General features: G+C 39.7%; 1 long non-coding RNA gene across 2 annotated transcripts in view; it reads right to left on the bottom strand.

The window, feature by feature from the left end:
• Positions 1–16,214, bottom strand: part of LOC309631555 — a 176,840-nt gene that overhangs the window by 72,646 nt on the left and 87,980 nt on the right. Inside the window, exon 2 of one of the 2 annotated variants that reach the window (XR_014246354.1) lies at positions 14,269–14,346. This is a non-coding gene — a long non-coding RNA (uncharacterized lncRNA). Of the gene's footprint in view, positions 1–9,226; positions 14,347–16,214 lie in introns of those variants that run through there. The other variant, XR_014246355.1, reaches the window with a different exon arrangement.

Below are 16,214 nucleotides of genomic sequence, written 5' to 3' on the forward strand. Positions count from 1 at the left end.
TACATATTATTCAAAAAGTGTGCTTTCACAACTATAATCTCAGTTCCTCATAACTAGCCCCCAAGGGCCCCAAATCCTGCCAATCTACCTGATTCTGTACTCTTGTTTAAACTCATCTTTTTCCATTCTCATTGGTGTTGTCCTTGGTCAAGAATTCATCCCCTCTAGGCCAGGGGCCTGGAAACAATCATTTTTTAACTCTTCTCTACACTGTCTTTAAAACTGTGAAGGATAAGGTCAAACTCCTTCACTACGGCTGCCACCCCTATCCAGCCATTCCATATTACTGACAATTCCCGAGAGTACCTTGTCATGCCTGCAGGCTTCTGTCTGTCCTGTTGCCTCTGCTTGGAATATTCTTTCTCCACTACCTGCCTGGCAAAGCCTCAATCAACCGTTAAGATTCAAGAGTCTCTTCCCACGCAACTGTCATGGTCCTCATTCACTCTGTTGGGAAACACCTATGAATAGTACATTCAAGCGCGTTACCGCTCCCACTGACCATATTATATGCATGTGATCACATGTCTCACTGCCCTTTTAGTCGAGGAGCTCAGGGAAATTCCAAGGGCAATGTTCATTCTTCATGCCCCGTCATGAACTCCTGGCTAATCTACAAGGGCATGGGCCCTCCATGCTGTACTTGCATGTAGTTCTTGGTAGGGCCATAATCTTTTCTCCTCTAGGAAAGCAGGTTGTGTCTGGCTGATAGAAAAATTTAAGAGGGTTGTGAATCAGTCAGAGTCTGATCAGGAGAGAGAAACCACGCAGTAATTTGAACAGGGAGCATTTACTATACAGAACTATTACCCGTGATACGGATTGCAGTGAGAAGGGATTGCCTGGTAAGAAGTAACAGGAACCCAAAAGAACACAGGAATAATATAAGGTGCAACTATGACCCCGGAGCTGAGATTAAGCACTCAAAGGAGGCCCCCTCTTCGCTCTAAACCCCTGCACCTTGTTGGAAAGGGCATGGCTAAGACACACTTGTAGGCAGAGAAATCACACCAGTGAAACTTGTTGGAAATCCACCTACCAGAACTGGTTTTTGTGTGCCAATGGGCACTAAAGCACTAATCACTAAATTCTTTGAACAGCATTGGTAAAAATACAGGAAATATCGCTGTGTTAATACAGTATGGGAGGAAACTGGTGTTTCTGTAGGCTGGGCCACATTCATTTCAAGAGGGCAATTGCTTGCCTATAAAGTGCCTGTGAGAGTGAGAAAAGGGGGTTACTTCCTCTGGGTGGGCTTCAGCCCCCGCCACACACTCCTGTAGCAGGAACCCTTGTCCAGTAAACAACCTACACAGCCTTATACAGCAGCTGCAAGTCCATGAATAGATGGAACTATGCCCTGAAGGTGATGGGCTTTGGTAAAGGACAGACTGGCCTGCCTGAAAGGAAGCCCAGGCTCTAGACCCATTTTTCTAACTGGTAGTTGTGTGGTCTCAGGCAAATCACTTAACTGCTCTGGGCTTTCATTTTCTCACCTGTAAAACAAGAAGTTCAGACACTTCAAGTTCAAAAATTCTGTTATTATAGTGTCTATTAAGAGAAGCAGTGTCTACCTTTATATTCAAAACAGACCAGATCTCCAATTGCATGCAATAAATTTTACAGTAGGATTGTGGTCAACATCATGTCCCTCACCATTGACATGATATTTTTCTGGGCTGTGATCAGATGTCCCAATACCAGCTCTTCCAGCTAACTTGAAATTTCCTCCTTTGCATATATATTATTTTTATATATTATAAATATATATATTATAAATAGCCATACAACGCCTACTCTTCCACTAAGTCTTAACTGTGACATTGGTTGCTTCACTAAGAGCCTCCAAGATAGAGTTAGATGTCCTCGTCTGTGTCCCTGCAGCGGACACACAGACTCCTGCCGCAGCCCATCCCACGGACAGTATTGTTACTGTCTCTACCACCAGATGGTAAACTCTTAAAGGGGAGGGACTCTAATTTATGCTGGCTCTGCTGTGGCCAGCGCAGCGCCTAGCACGTAGTACTCATTAAATATTTGTTGAGTGAATGAGGACTTAAATTTCTTGCAGGAGAAGTGAAGTAATATAGTAGTTAAGACAGAGGGTTCTAAAGTCAGATGAGTTAGATTTAAATCCTGGCTTTTCCATTTACTGTCTGTGAACCTATTTGAGTTATACAACCTGCCATGCTTTAATTTTTGTTGTTGTTATTTGTTAGTTTTGTTTCGTTTGTGTTTGTGTTGTTTTTTTTGGTCCCGATATTGAGATATAATTGACATATAACATTGTATTAGTTTAAGGTGGACAACATAATGGTTGGATAGATTTATATATTGTGAATTGGTTACCACAGTAACTCTAGTTAACATCCACCATCACACAGTTACAATTTTTTTTCCTGTGATGAGAACTTGTAAGATCTACTCTTTTAGCAACTTCCAAATATACAATGTGATATTGTTAACTGCAGTCACCATGCTGTACATTACATCCCCAGAACTTACTCATCTTACAACTGGAAGTTTGTACCTTTCGACCACCTTCACCCATTTCCCCCACCCACTCTGGCAACCACCAGTCTGTTCTCTGTTTCTATTCAGTTTGTTTTAGATTCCACATATAAGTGAGATCATACAGTATTTGTCTTTGTCTGATTTATTTTACTTTAATTTCTTTATCTTCAAGAATAATTGTACCCAGTTCACTCATTTGCTATGAAGGTTGCATGGGATGTATACAGAACTGACCTCCTTAGTAAACTCTTAATAAACATTAGCCTTATTATTATCACCAATATTCAATTCTACTCATGTAACATTTATGGAAGGAAGTGAGAAGGTAAAGTGTGTCTTGCCCCAGGCTCTACATAACTTTAAAGAAGACCCTGGAGCAGTTTAGAAATTCAGAGCCTTTCCTCTAATTTTATAAATCCAAGACAGCTCAGACCAACTCACTCTGACAGCTTATCATGATCTGAAATAGTGGTCACCTTTAGAATTATGTACATATTAGAAGGAGAAGAGTCACAGATGTAAGGTCCCTTTCTTGTCTGGAAAGAGCACATGTTCTCACTATTCACCTACAGTCTTATTGTTACAATCTTCAAAGTTAGGATTTTCTTTTTGCTGATTTTTTTTTCCTTTTCCTGTTACTAATGCAAATTTATCATGAATCCTTTAGAAAATACTTAATAAAATTTTTTATCATAAGCCCACTACCCAGAGTAAGCACTTCTGAGTGTATTTTCTTCCAGTAATTTTTTAATGGATGTCTTATAGGTGTGAGTTTATGTGTGTGTTTAAAAACCCTGAGACAAAGCTTTATTTTTAATTTTTCCCCATTTGCACCCACTTACTATCATTGACCCATATTCTTAAGTCAGAATAGTACAGCCAGGTGAAGGATGGTGGGGAACACGGGGTTATACCACTGACCTAGAATGATTGCGCCATGATGGTTACTATGTCCCTTTTGAGACCAACCCTAAGAAGCCTCTCTGCAGTCCTTAACCCTGTTGACCAGTCTCCTACTTGCAACGTTCCTGTTAACATCTATGACTCAACCTGCTCCTGAGTTTCCTCCCCCTCTCTTGCTGTTCTTCCTTCAGTGCTCTTAATCGCTCAAACCAGAAAACTGGAAGTCATTCTTGGTTCCTCATTCTTCCTAAATCACTGGCTCTCTTCATTGAATTGATCAGTCTGTTCTGTATTTTTAATAAACTCTTTCAAATCTGTCCACCTCCCTCCATTTCCCCTGCCACAAACAGAATCTAAGGCACCAGTTTCTCTCCCCTGGCCCAGCCCAGCGGCCTGCTCTCTGGTCCTTTGTATCCACTCCTGCCCCCACTATAATCTGTTCCCCAACCCACCACTGAACTGAACTTTGTAAAAAGTTAGATTTCAAAACTTTTTAACATAGAAAGCTAATCCAGTATCTCCTTCCCCTGGTTAACACTCTCTGATGTATGATGAGACAGTATCCTCCAGATAAAATCCTAAACCAATAAACGTGCTTTAAGCACCCCGCTGGGTCCAACCTCTGCCCACTCCTCCATGTCTCTCTCCCTGCCATCCCTTCAAACACCCTCTATTCCAGCCAAAGCAGGCTCCAGGTCTCGCAATATGTTCTCCCTTCTGCCTTGGAGGTCAGGTTTCCCAAGGTCCCAAGAGCTTGATGAACCTCTTTAGATAGACCCTTTGTTTGCAGACTTTCAGTGCTTTTGAGGACATTTCTGCTGCTTGAGCAGCCACATGGAATGGAACTGGAGTGGAGTCATCTACCTTCTCCAGCTCAGGTTTCCTTGTGAATAAATGCAAATACCACTTCATGGTGTTTTGCTTGAACTAAGCACACATAAAAGCATATCTCTTAGAGATAAACTGCATAGCCCAGAGGAAGCCCTCAGTAATATCAGCTGTTTTTATTCTAGTTCCTGAGTGATGGGTTGAGATTGGCCTGAAGGAATTATTTCAGCGGTTTCCTTTAAACCCTGTCTGGAATGTGAAGGCTCCACTCCTTGGGGAATGCCAAGAGGCATTTTGGAAAACTGTGGTCATGTTCTTGTTTCAAAAACTCAAGGGCAGTTGGACATCTAGGAGGTGGAGAAAAAGAAAGAACCTCAGGTCCAAGATGACAAAAAAAAGAGAATCGGATTCCGTGCTGTCATCTATATGTTTAAGAACATACCCTGAATCTGGGATTATATGATGAATGCATTTTAAGGTGTTGCCAGATCCCCCAAAAAGGGAAGTAAAATTGGGAAGAAGAGGCAATTAGCTTAGTAGGGAAATGCAATGGTAAGTTTCAGGAATGCCTGGGGGATGGCTTAGGGTTGTGGAGACACCACATTGTCAACAATAAAATCTCTAAAGCCCTGGGAGTGACCATTCTTTCTGATCCTAGAGACGGTGAAGGACGAGGAAGCAGCTTCTTCCCCATGATCCACATGCTCTCCTCTAGCTGTCCACTGCTGTATTACTGCAGGTGGGGACTCTACATGGGACAACTTTTACAGATGGTGGAAATCCAAGGCAGCCTTAGGTAGCTCACTGTCAGTTCCGTGGAATATGTCAACACCTATGAGCCTTAACAGACCACTCTTTGCAAGAAATCTCTCTCAGTCTGATTTTGCAGAAGGGTATGTTTTGATTGAAGGCAGCCGCTCACATCTTCACCCTTGGACATATTCTAAGTTTCTTTTACACTGAAGCCAATTCTCAGGAATTAGATGGAGAGATTGAGGCAGAGGGAGCACAGGAGGAGTAGGAGATGTAGCCTAGTGAGGGTCCCAACAGGCATGAGTTTTGAAAGAAAGTTCCCTGTCAGCCCCCCACTGATTGTAATGAGAACGAGGGGGCTATAGATGCCCCTGACCCTGGTATAGCCAAGGCTACAGGCACTAGGAATTTTTTGGAGGGAAGAAGGTAGTTCTTTACAGTCTACAGGGGCACAGAGGTATGGCTTTTCAGGAATGAAGGGTAGAATTTTGCCCATTGTACCTTTTAATTGTTGGGACAATTAGCTGTCTTATTTTTGTAATGTAATATTTAATTTGGGGGCTAGGTAACTTTAGTGCAAATCAACAAGTATTTACTGAGTACATAGTACAAGGGCCTTGGGACAAAAAATAAAGTAGATACCAATATTTTTAGTGCTTCATATACTTTATAAATTTAAACCCTGACTGTGTCCCTCATTTATTTTGTATTGATTTATCGATTTATTGAAAAAATATTTATTGAGTTCATTCATTCTTGTATTTATTCAGTGTGCCTATTAGGTACCAGGCAGTGAACTAAACTACAGATGCAGAAGAAAGTAAGATCTTAATCTATACCTACTTATAATCTTACTGCAATACAGTGTAATACAAGCAATAATAGTTTGGAGACAGGCGTTGGATCATTCAGGAACCATTCAAGATGTTTTGATGAGTTAATTACATCTCAGGTATTGTGAGTGACCTGAAGGTGTTAAACATGCTCCCAACCCTGGGGGCAAATCACCCCCCTTGCTTCTGGACCAATACACCTGCCTACTTAAGCCAATACATAGGAGAGACTGCCAGCAGAGTGTGACGTTCTGCCTCTTAACTCCTCAAGTTTGCAGATTTCCAGAGGCTGAAGCTGCCTTCGCTGGGAGGGGGGATCTCCCTGAAGGTCCTAGAGTCATGCCAAAACTGGGGTTTTTCTCTTCAGCAAGACCTCTTCCTTTATCCTCTCAACCCTTTTGACTTCTCAAGGTACACAGATCCACTTCCCAGAAATCACTATGTCTCCATTGCAGTCAGAGCGCCATGTCTATTCTCACCAATGAAAGAATGATGAAATATGCTATGCTGTATAATTTAACCTGTTCGCAGTTGGAGCAGAAGCACTAGCTTGCCAGGCTATCCGTTCTGACAGAATAGCCTCTCTTTATCACAACTGTCAGTAGGATTTCTGCTTGTAGCTCTGCGCAAGGACAGGAGATGATCAGGGAGATGATCAGGGCAAAGGCTTGTGAACCTGGACACAGTCTTTAGGACTCATGGGCAGGTCTTTCGATGAGAAAAGAGTCCAATGCTGTAGCCACAGATATTCCTTCCTGGCGGGCTGCCTCTTTGACTTAGCAGCCTCGTTTTTCCCTTGGTCTCTCAGGGAGGTGGTGAGTATGGATGACTAAATTCACTAAATCCGACCTGATTTGCATCCTTCTTTTCTACTATTCATCCAGCCATCAGACTTCCTGTTCCTGAACTCACTGAGTGGGATACTCATTCAAATACTTATTTTCAGGCTTTTCTAGCTATGAAAATGCAGTCTTGCTTTCCTAAACCATGCTACTTCTCTGGTTAATTATAAAAATTATAGGACTTCAAAAAGGACAAAAATAAATAAATACACAAAAATTTTTATAAAAGAATTATAGGACTTCATTCATTAGGCAGCGATTTTTACTAACTCCCTGGGAACAGTGTACTACCCAGACACATCTATACAACCACATCACCTGGTAGTTAAGAAATAGGCACAACTGCTACAAAGCGAGACAGGCTGCATACCATAGTTAACATTGCTATAGGGCTTTATGATTAAGGAAGTGCCTTCATATCCGTAATTTCATGTGATCCATACAAAAACTATGTGTGGCAGATGCTTTAGATTATTATTGCTATATCCATGCCCCTTTGATAGGGGACTTTGCGGCTCCTCCCATCAAGATGTGGAGTCTATTTCCTAACGCTTTGTCTTTGGGCTCATTTCTAGTGTCTTGCTTTGGCCAATGGAATGTGGTAGAAGTGATATTTTGCCAACTCCAATTGTATTAGTCTGCTCAGGCTGTTATAACACCACAGACTGGGTGGCTTAACCAACAGAAATTTATTTGCTCACAGTTCTAGAGGCTAGAAGTTCAAGATCAAGGTACCATCAGGGTTGGTGTCTGGTGAGACCTCTCTTCCTGGCTTGCAGAACTTCTCACCTTAACCCCACATGGCCTTTCCTCTGTGCTTGTGCAAAGAGAGAGAGATCTCTGGCGTCTCTTCCTCTTCTTATAAGGACACGTCCTGTTAGATTAAGACCCCACCTTTATGACTTCATTTAACCTTTATTACTTCCTTATAGGTCTTGCCCCCAGATACAGTTACACTGGGGATTGGGGCTTCAACATATGAATTTGGGGGGGGGGGACACAATTTGGTCCATAGCACCAAATCTAGGCCCCAAGGGGCCTTATGAGCTTTGACTCTCTCTCAGAAGCTGTCTCCAACTTAAGACAAGTCCAGGCTAGTCAACTGGAGAAGGGACCTCAAGGAGCAGAGATAAGCTGTCTCCCTGAGGCTATCTGAGACCAGCTGGCTTGGCTGCTCACTGCAGTAGCAGGAGAGAGCCTAGATGAAACCAGAGCCACCCAGTTAAGCCAGGTCAAATGGTGACCTGCAGAATTGTGCATGAAATTAATTGTTTTAAGCCACTACGTTTTGGGTGGTTTGTTAGGCATCAAAAGCTAATTAATGTTGCAGATATTACTTTGACCCCCATTTTGTTGATGAGAAATGGAATCTCAAAGAAATTAAGTGATTGTTCAAGGTTCTATGGTTAGTGAGTCCTAAAGAGCTGCATCTTCTGAATTCAAATATTTGCTTTTTCCATTGTCCTCTGATTCTACGCCAGGAAAGATGGACTCAGAGTCTGGAAACATAAACATACTGATGTGGGGCAATTTATGATCATTTTCCTGGCAAATTAATTCCTAATGCGTTGGACTTTAGATTGGGCAAATGTGTATGTGCATGTGTGTGCATGTGTGTGTGTACGTTTACATGTACCTGTATTTCCTCTGAAGGGTACAGACCCAGGGTTTATCAAGCTATTTTATTCCAAATGAATAGTTTTATTGGCTGTGATAGATCCAGGCCCTGCATGTTTATGTCAGTGTGACTGGACCAGCCTCTGAGTAAAAGTGGACATGGGCTTCAATATGCCCCTTAGGTGTGGACCTCAATGAGAATGTTTCCCAAAACTTTTCATGAAATGCTGAACACAGTTGTAAAAACTTGGTCAGGAAGAAAGCAAGGCTGCAGAGACACCCTCGCTGGAATGGAAGATGATTTGCCACTTGAGAAGAATGATGGACAAGGGCCAAGAAGGGAGGCTTGAGTCATGGGACTCCCCCCCCCATAATGACTTCCCTGGTACTGGGCCTCTACCTTCTTTGACAGTCATATTCCTCAGCCGCCTACTGCAAAATCTCTGGCTCATTTCCAATATTTTGCTCTTTAAGACAGTGCTATATAGAATAATTTGAACATAGATCATTTTGCACCTGTGTTAATTTTTTTGTAAAGTAACATCCTAGAAGCAGGCATGCTGGATCAAAGAATATATACTTCACAACATTTTTATAGATAAATTTTAGAGATATCATCAAATTGCCACTGTCAGGGTTGTTCCAATTTACACTTCACCAGCAGTGTATGAAAGTGACTCTCTCCATCGCCTCACCAGGAGAGTATTACCAAACTTTTGGATTTTAGCTACATAATAGGTAAGAAATAGTATATATCCGAGGTAGTTTTAGTTTGCGTTTCTTTTCTTATGAGTAAGCTTGAGCATCTTTTGGAACATTTAATTTCTATGTCTTTTATATGAACTCTCTGTTCACACCCTTTGTCCGTTTTTCTATCACGTTATTAGTTTAATTGCTCTTTAATCATGAGACATATGCTAGTTTTGTTTCTCTAACTAGATTACTCTTAATTATATTTTACATGACATTATTGAACTATTGTGTTCTTTAACTTTCTTGTGTTATGTTTTATATGTGGGGGGTTGGGGGGAGGATTTATTGTGAATTTCCAACCACACTGTTGATTCTCTAAGTACAGGGCCCATGAATTGCATTTACTTTTTACTTGCTCCATTCTAGTGTGAGGCTAAGTAATAATTCATCGTCAATAACTACATGGCTTACTGAATGAGTGAGAACAGAAGAATCAAATGTTGTGTGGAGGTTGGAACCTCATTTGTCATGCGTTAAATGCTGCCCCTCCCCCCCAAAAAAAGATATGTCCTAACCCTCAGAATCTATGAATATGATCTTATTTGGAAAAAGGGTCTTTGCAGATTCATAAATTAAGGATCTTAAAATGAGGTCATCCTGATTACCCAGGATGGCCCTAAATCCAATAGCGTCCTTATGAGAGGCACACAGAGGAGAGATGCACTGCGAAGAGGCCACGTGAAGAGGGGGGCAGAGATGGAGTCAGGCAGCCACAACCCAAGGAATGTCTGGAGAGGAAAGGAAGCATCCTCTCCAACAGCCTGCAGAGGGACTGCAGCCCTGCCAACACCTTGATTTCAAACTTTTGGCCTCCGGAATAAATTTGGGTTGTTTTAAGCCACCAAGTTTATTGTAGTTTGTTATGGCAGCCACCAGAAGCTAATCATCCTTCACGCCTTTGATCTTGTCTCTGCCATGTTCACTGAATACATGTTATTCAGTTGACTGTGAGGAGAGAGAGGAATGAAGGAGATACAGAAGCACAGGAGAGGAGGGGAAACACAGGGTTGTGGGTGTAGGGGTGGAGAATGAGAAGAGAAGAGAGAGGAGGAGAAGGAAGAGAGAAAGAAAAAAATGAAATAAAAAAAGAGAAAAATGAGGTAAGGATGGGTTGGCTTCTGCTCAGACATTTGGCCTTTTTCTTGGTCCTCATCTTTCTCCAGCTGGCATCTCTTCTACTCTCCCTCAGCCTCTCCCGGCCCCTCAGGCATTCGGCCACACTAAGCAAGTTTATTTTTATGCTCTTTACATTTTTTGTCCCATCCCACGTTTCTGGTTTCTAATCTGCAGGCACCAGTGGGCTGGTTAGAAGCCTGAGCAGAGACACACGCTCACCCAGAAAGCTCCCCTCCACTGTTCCATCAGTCACCCTTAGCAGAGGCCTGGGATCCCGGCCATTCTAGTATTTGGGGCCTCCCCGGCCCAGGCAGGGCATTCCAAATCTACAAGCACCCACTTGGAATGCTTCTGCGGTCACATCAGCCCACTATCTGCCGCCCACAATACAAGTGAGGGAACAAAGGAAGTAACCCAGAATTGCCAAGTGTGCCCTCTGAAAAATTCCAAAGGCGGGAAGAAGGTTTTGATTAATTTGCCATTTATCTTCTGGGTTTGACTAAAGTGCTTTAGACATCTCTGTACTGCCTCTAGTGGTCACCAGCCGTTGTGTTCTCCTAAAGGACCTCATGGTTTGTAAATTCTCCACCCACTTTTTGAAATTTTCTCTGTGTTTTAGTTAGGAATTTTATTTAGAATTATTTTTACATAGAGAAGATATCTAAGTATTTTTAGAATCAATTCCATTTTTTTCTTTTGTGATCTCTATTATTTTTAAACATTATTTCAAAATATTCATTCTGTGAGTTTTGATAAATTATAGCATGGTATAACAACCATCACAGTCAGGATACAGACAGTTCCTTCACTCCAAATATTCCCCCGTGTTGCAACTTTATAGTCAAACCCACTCCCCGCTACACACACACCCTTAAATCATAGTAAACAACTTTTGATCTTATTTCTATTCCTACAGTTTTGTTTTTTCCAGATTTTCATATAAGTGGAATCATGCAATATGTAACTTTTTGAGTCTTGCTTCTTTCACTTAGCATAATATATTTGATAAACGTAATGTATCAGTGTTGTTGAGAATATCAATAATTCATTCCTTTTAATTACTGAGTAATATTTCATTTAATGGATGTACCTCTTTATCCGTTTGCCCAGCTAAGGATATTTAGGTTGCTGCAGGTTTTTGTAGTTATGAATAATGCTGCTACGATTATTTGAATACAGGTTTTTGTGTGAACCTGAGTTTTCATTTCTCCAAGGTAAATACATAGAGGTAAGAGTGCTACATTTATATGGCAAGTGTAAGTTTAACTTTACAAGAAACTGACAAACTGTTTTCCAGGGTAGCTGTACCATTTTCATTCCCATCAGTAGTGTATGAGAGTTCCAGATACTCCATATCCTTGTACTGTATTGGACTTGGTATTGTCAGTTTTTGTTTTTGTATTAAACATTTAAAAAGATGTGTAAAGGTATCATATTGTGGTTTTAATTTGTATTTCCCTAATGACTAATAACATTGAGCATCATATCCTGTGTTTATGTACTATCTATATATCTTCTTTGGTAAAGTGTCTGTTCAAATTTTTGCCCATGTTTTTAGGGGTTTTTTTTGTTGTTGAGTTATGAAACTTTTTATATATTATGGATATAATTCCTTTGTCAGAAATATGATTTGCAGATATTTTCTCCCAGTCTGTATCTTGTCTATCACTCTCTTAACAGTGTCTTTCACAGAGCAAAAGTTTCTAATTTTGTGAATTCCAAGTTAGCAAATTTTTCTTTTATGTCTTGGACCTTTAATGTCATATCTAGGAACTTTTTGCCAAACCCAAGGACATAGATATTTTCTTTAAAGTTTTCTTCCAAAGTTTTATAATTTTATATTTCATGACATTTATTTTTTGCATATGTATATTCAATTGTTCTAGTACCATTTGTTGAAAAAACTATACTTTCTCCAGTGAGTTATCTTGGCACCCTTGTCAAAAAATATATTGGGCATATTTGTATGGATCAATTTATGGATTCTATATTCTGTTCATTCATCTTTGTGTCTATCCTTTTGCAAATACTTCACTGTCTTGATTGCTGTGACTTCATAGTAACTCTTAAGATCAAGCAACATGAATCTTCCAACCTGGTTTTTCATTTTCAAAATCATTTTGTCTATTCTAATTATTTTGGCTTTCCATATAAAGTTTAGAATGATATTGTCAATAGCTATTGATAAAAAGAATCCTGCTGGGATTTTTATTGGGATTGTAATAAATCTATAGATCAATTTGAGGAGAATTATCACCTTAATATTGTCTTTCAGTACACAAACCCAATAAATTTAGTTCTTTGATTTCTTTCATCTGTGTTTTTTAGTCTTTATCATGCAAATTCTGCAAATATTTTGTTGTTTACACCTAAATATTTCATTTTGGGGGCCATTGTAACTGATACTTCAGTATCTTTTACTTTTCCTTGCCTTATTGCACTGAGTAGTATGCTACTAAATAGGAGTGGTGAGCATCTTGTTTCAGTCTTGAATCTTATTCCCATATCAAGGCAAAAGTATTTATTCTTCACCATTATCTATAATTTACTACATATAATTTATAATGTCTAATTATGTATAATTTAGCTTTAAGTTTTAGTGTATGCTTGTTATTATATTGAGAAAAATTGCTGCTATTCCTAGTTTACTGAGAGTTTCAATCATAAATATATTTTTTATTTGTCAAATGATTTTTCTATATATACTGATATAATTATGTAGTTTCTCCTTTTCAGTCTTCTTTAGTCAATGTAATCCACATTAATTTTGGAATGTTGAACTAGCCTTGTTTCTTGGTGTTCACCCCATTTTCTCATGATGTTATCTTTTGCATATGTTGCTGGATTTAATTTGCTAAAATCTTTTTGAGAATTTTTGAATCTATGTTCATGAGAGTTATTGGTGTATAGTTTTCTTGTGTCTTTGTCTGGTTTTGGTATCAGGGTAATATGGGCCTTATAAAATGAGTAGAGAAGTACTCTCTCCTTTTCAATTTTCCTAGAAGAGCGTTTGTAGAATTGATATTATTTCTTCCTTAAATTTTTGGTAGAATTCACCAGAAAAGCCATATGAGTCTTGAGTTGTCTTTGTTGGAAGGTTTTTAACTACAAATTCAATTTCTTTAATATATATATGACTAGTCAGATTACCTATTTTTGTGTATGTAAGCTTTGATAGTTTGTATCTCTCAAGGAACTGGTCTTTTTCATTTAAGTTGTTGAATTTATGAGCATAACGTTGTTATAGTATTTCCTAATTATACATTTAATGTTCACCCCTTCTTTGTCCAGCTTTTGCTTCTGGTATATTAATTTGTGTCTTCTATCTGTTTTTCTTGGCCATTCTTACTAGAGCTTTATCAATTATATTGTTCTTTATAAAGAACCAGTTTTTGGTTATGCTGACTTCCTCAATTGTTTTTGTGTTTTCAGTTTCATTGACTTTCTATTCTTATCTTTATCCTTTTCTTTCTTTGCTTTGGGCTTAGTTTGCTCTGCTTTTTCTTATTATTTAAGGTGGAAGATTAGATTACTGATTTGAGACCTTTTTTTCCTCCCTAATATAAGCATTTATTGCTATAAATTTCTCTCTAAAAACTGTTTTAGCTGCATTGTGCAAATTTGATGTGCTACATGTTACTTGTCATTCAGTTCAAAATATTTTCTAATTTCCGTTGAGACATTTTTTTGTCCCATGTGATATTTAGAAGTCTGTTGTTTAATTTCTAAATATGTGGGGATTTTCTAGATAAGTTTGCTATTAATTTTTGGTTTAATTTTATCATAGTCCTGATTTCAATTCATTTCAATGTGTGCTAAGGTTTGCTTTATGGCCCAGAGTATTGTCTTTCTTGGTGAATGTTCTGTGTACACTAGAAAAGAATGTGTGTTCTGTTTTTAGGTAGAGAAGTAGAGTCTGAAAATGAAAATATTTCAGTTCAATCAAGTTGCTTGATAGTGTTATTTAGGACTTCTATAGCTTTAGTGATTTTCTGTGTACAGTTACCCTTGAACAACATGGGGGTTAGAGGCACTGACACCCCGCTGAGTTGAAAATATGAGTACTGCTATCTCTGCCTCAAAAACAAAGGAATTGATAAATGACTCACCCAAGGGCAGGAAGCTGAAACAGTTTGGATAGAATCAGGACTCAAACCCTAGTTCTTTTGATTCCACATATTGTGATCCTGTTGAACACAAACATTTCCCCACGTTAGTTAATTTAAGATTTGTAAAATGAAAATACAGGTACTATATTTATTTTCTTAAATCTGCGTATAAATGGACCTACACAGTTCAACCTGTGCTGTTCAAAGTTCATTATCTGTCCCTCCCTACCAGAATGCGAATGTCCGAAGTACAGGACTTCATCTTATTCGCTGCTATATCCCGAGTGTCTACATGCCTGATCTGACCCATAGTAAGTACGCAGTAAATATATGGTGAATGAAAGAAGACCTAGTGAGAAAACAAGCAAAAACACCATTCTCTTGTATATTTTAAAGAAGTTGATTTGCAATGACAGAATTTTGAAATATCTAAGAGCGCATGAAAGACTTTGAGATCATCTTATCTGGAGGTTATCAATCTTTATTTCTCTGAGCATATCTGAAGGATACAGCACAAGCCAAAGCCATAGATCTCAACTGGAAGGGATGCCCTTGCTGGGGGGAATATCAGAATAGGAGGGAGGAGAAGGACCTACGTAGAGTTTATGGTTTGAGGAACCTTTCCAGGTGATAGGCTTTTCTCGGGAGACATGTTTGTTCATGCTCTTCTTTTCTAAGCTCCTTCCACTCCTACTTCCAAAGCCCCTTTGAAAAATACCAGTCTGGTCCAACTCCTTCCTTAAAGACAGTGATTCTGAAAGGTTAATGATTTGCCCAGAGTCAAGAAGTTAGTGGAACAGCTGAATTAGAAACCAGTATCCTGACACTGTTCTATAGGATCAAATAAGGAGCACTGAGAGTCCAGATTGTCAAAATCCATATCTCTAGAGAAGAGTTTCGCACAAAGATTTGAGAAGGGGGGCTTCCCTGGTGGCACAGTGGTTGAGAATCTGCCTGCCAATGCAGGGGACACGGGTTCGAGCCCTGGTCTGGGAGGATCCCACATGCCGCGGAGCAACTAGGCCCGTGAGCCACAACTACTGAGCCTGCGCGTCTGGAGCCTGTGCTCCACAACAAGAGAGGCCGCGATAGTGAGAGGCCCGCGCACTGCGATGAAGAGTGGCCCCCGCTTGCCACAACTAGAGAAAGCCCTCACACAGAAACGAAGACCCAACACAGCCAAAAATAAATAAATAAATAAATTTGATAAAAGAGGGAGTGATTTAAAAAAAAAAAAAAAAAAAAGATTTGAGAAGGAGAATAGTATAGTGGTTAATGGAATTTGGAGCCAGACCATCATGGCTCCAAATGAAGCTATTAACTTCATTCAGTTTCGTTTCCTCATATGTAAATTCTGGATTTACTTGAATATTCAATAGCCACCTAAAACTCAGCACATCGAAGGTAAGTGCTCTCTTTTTCCTCACTCCAAAACCTTCTCCTACTCCTCTGTTCCGAATTTCATTAAATGCCAACTGCCTCTCCACAGAATCCCTTTCTCTTTCAACCTCCCTCACTCCCAGCTTTGAGACCTACCAAATCTACATCCTAAACGTCTCTCGAATCAAATCACATTTTATCCATTCACATTGTCACTCCCCTGGTGTCAGACAATCATTTTTTGTTTTGTTTTTGCCAAATGACTGCAACCTTTCTAATTCATTTTGTTGCCAACAGTCTTGCCTCTGCCCCCATTGTTCATCCACATGGTAGCTGTGTAATTTTTCTAACGTACATGTCTGATCATGACACTGTCCGCTCTGATCCCAAATTTCATTTCCTCAATGTGGCTTTCATGGCAGCTCAAACTTACCCCCCAAGCTTATGTTTTATTTTGTCCATGTTGGTCCTCTCTGCTCCTGCCATATTGAAAATTTTTTCAGTTCTCTTGGAAGTGTCATGCATATTCCACCCTCTGGATATTTCTTCATGCTCATTTTTATTCT

This window comes from Balaenoptera borealis, assembly GCF_965194805.1.
Source record: "Balaenoptera borealis genome assembly, chromosome: 7".
NCBI lineage: Eukaryota > Metazoa > Chordata > Mammalia > Artiodactyla > Balaenopteridae > Balaenoptera > Balaenoptera borealis.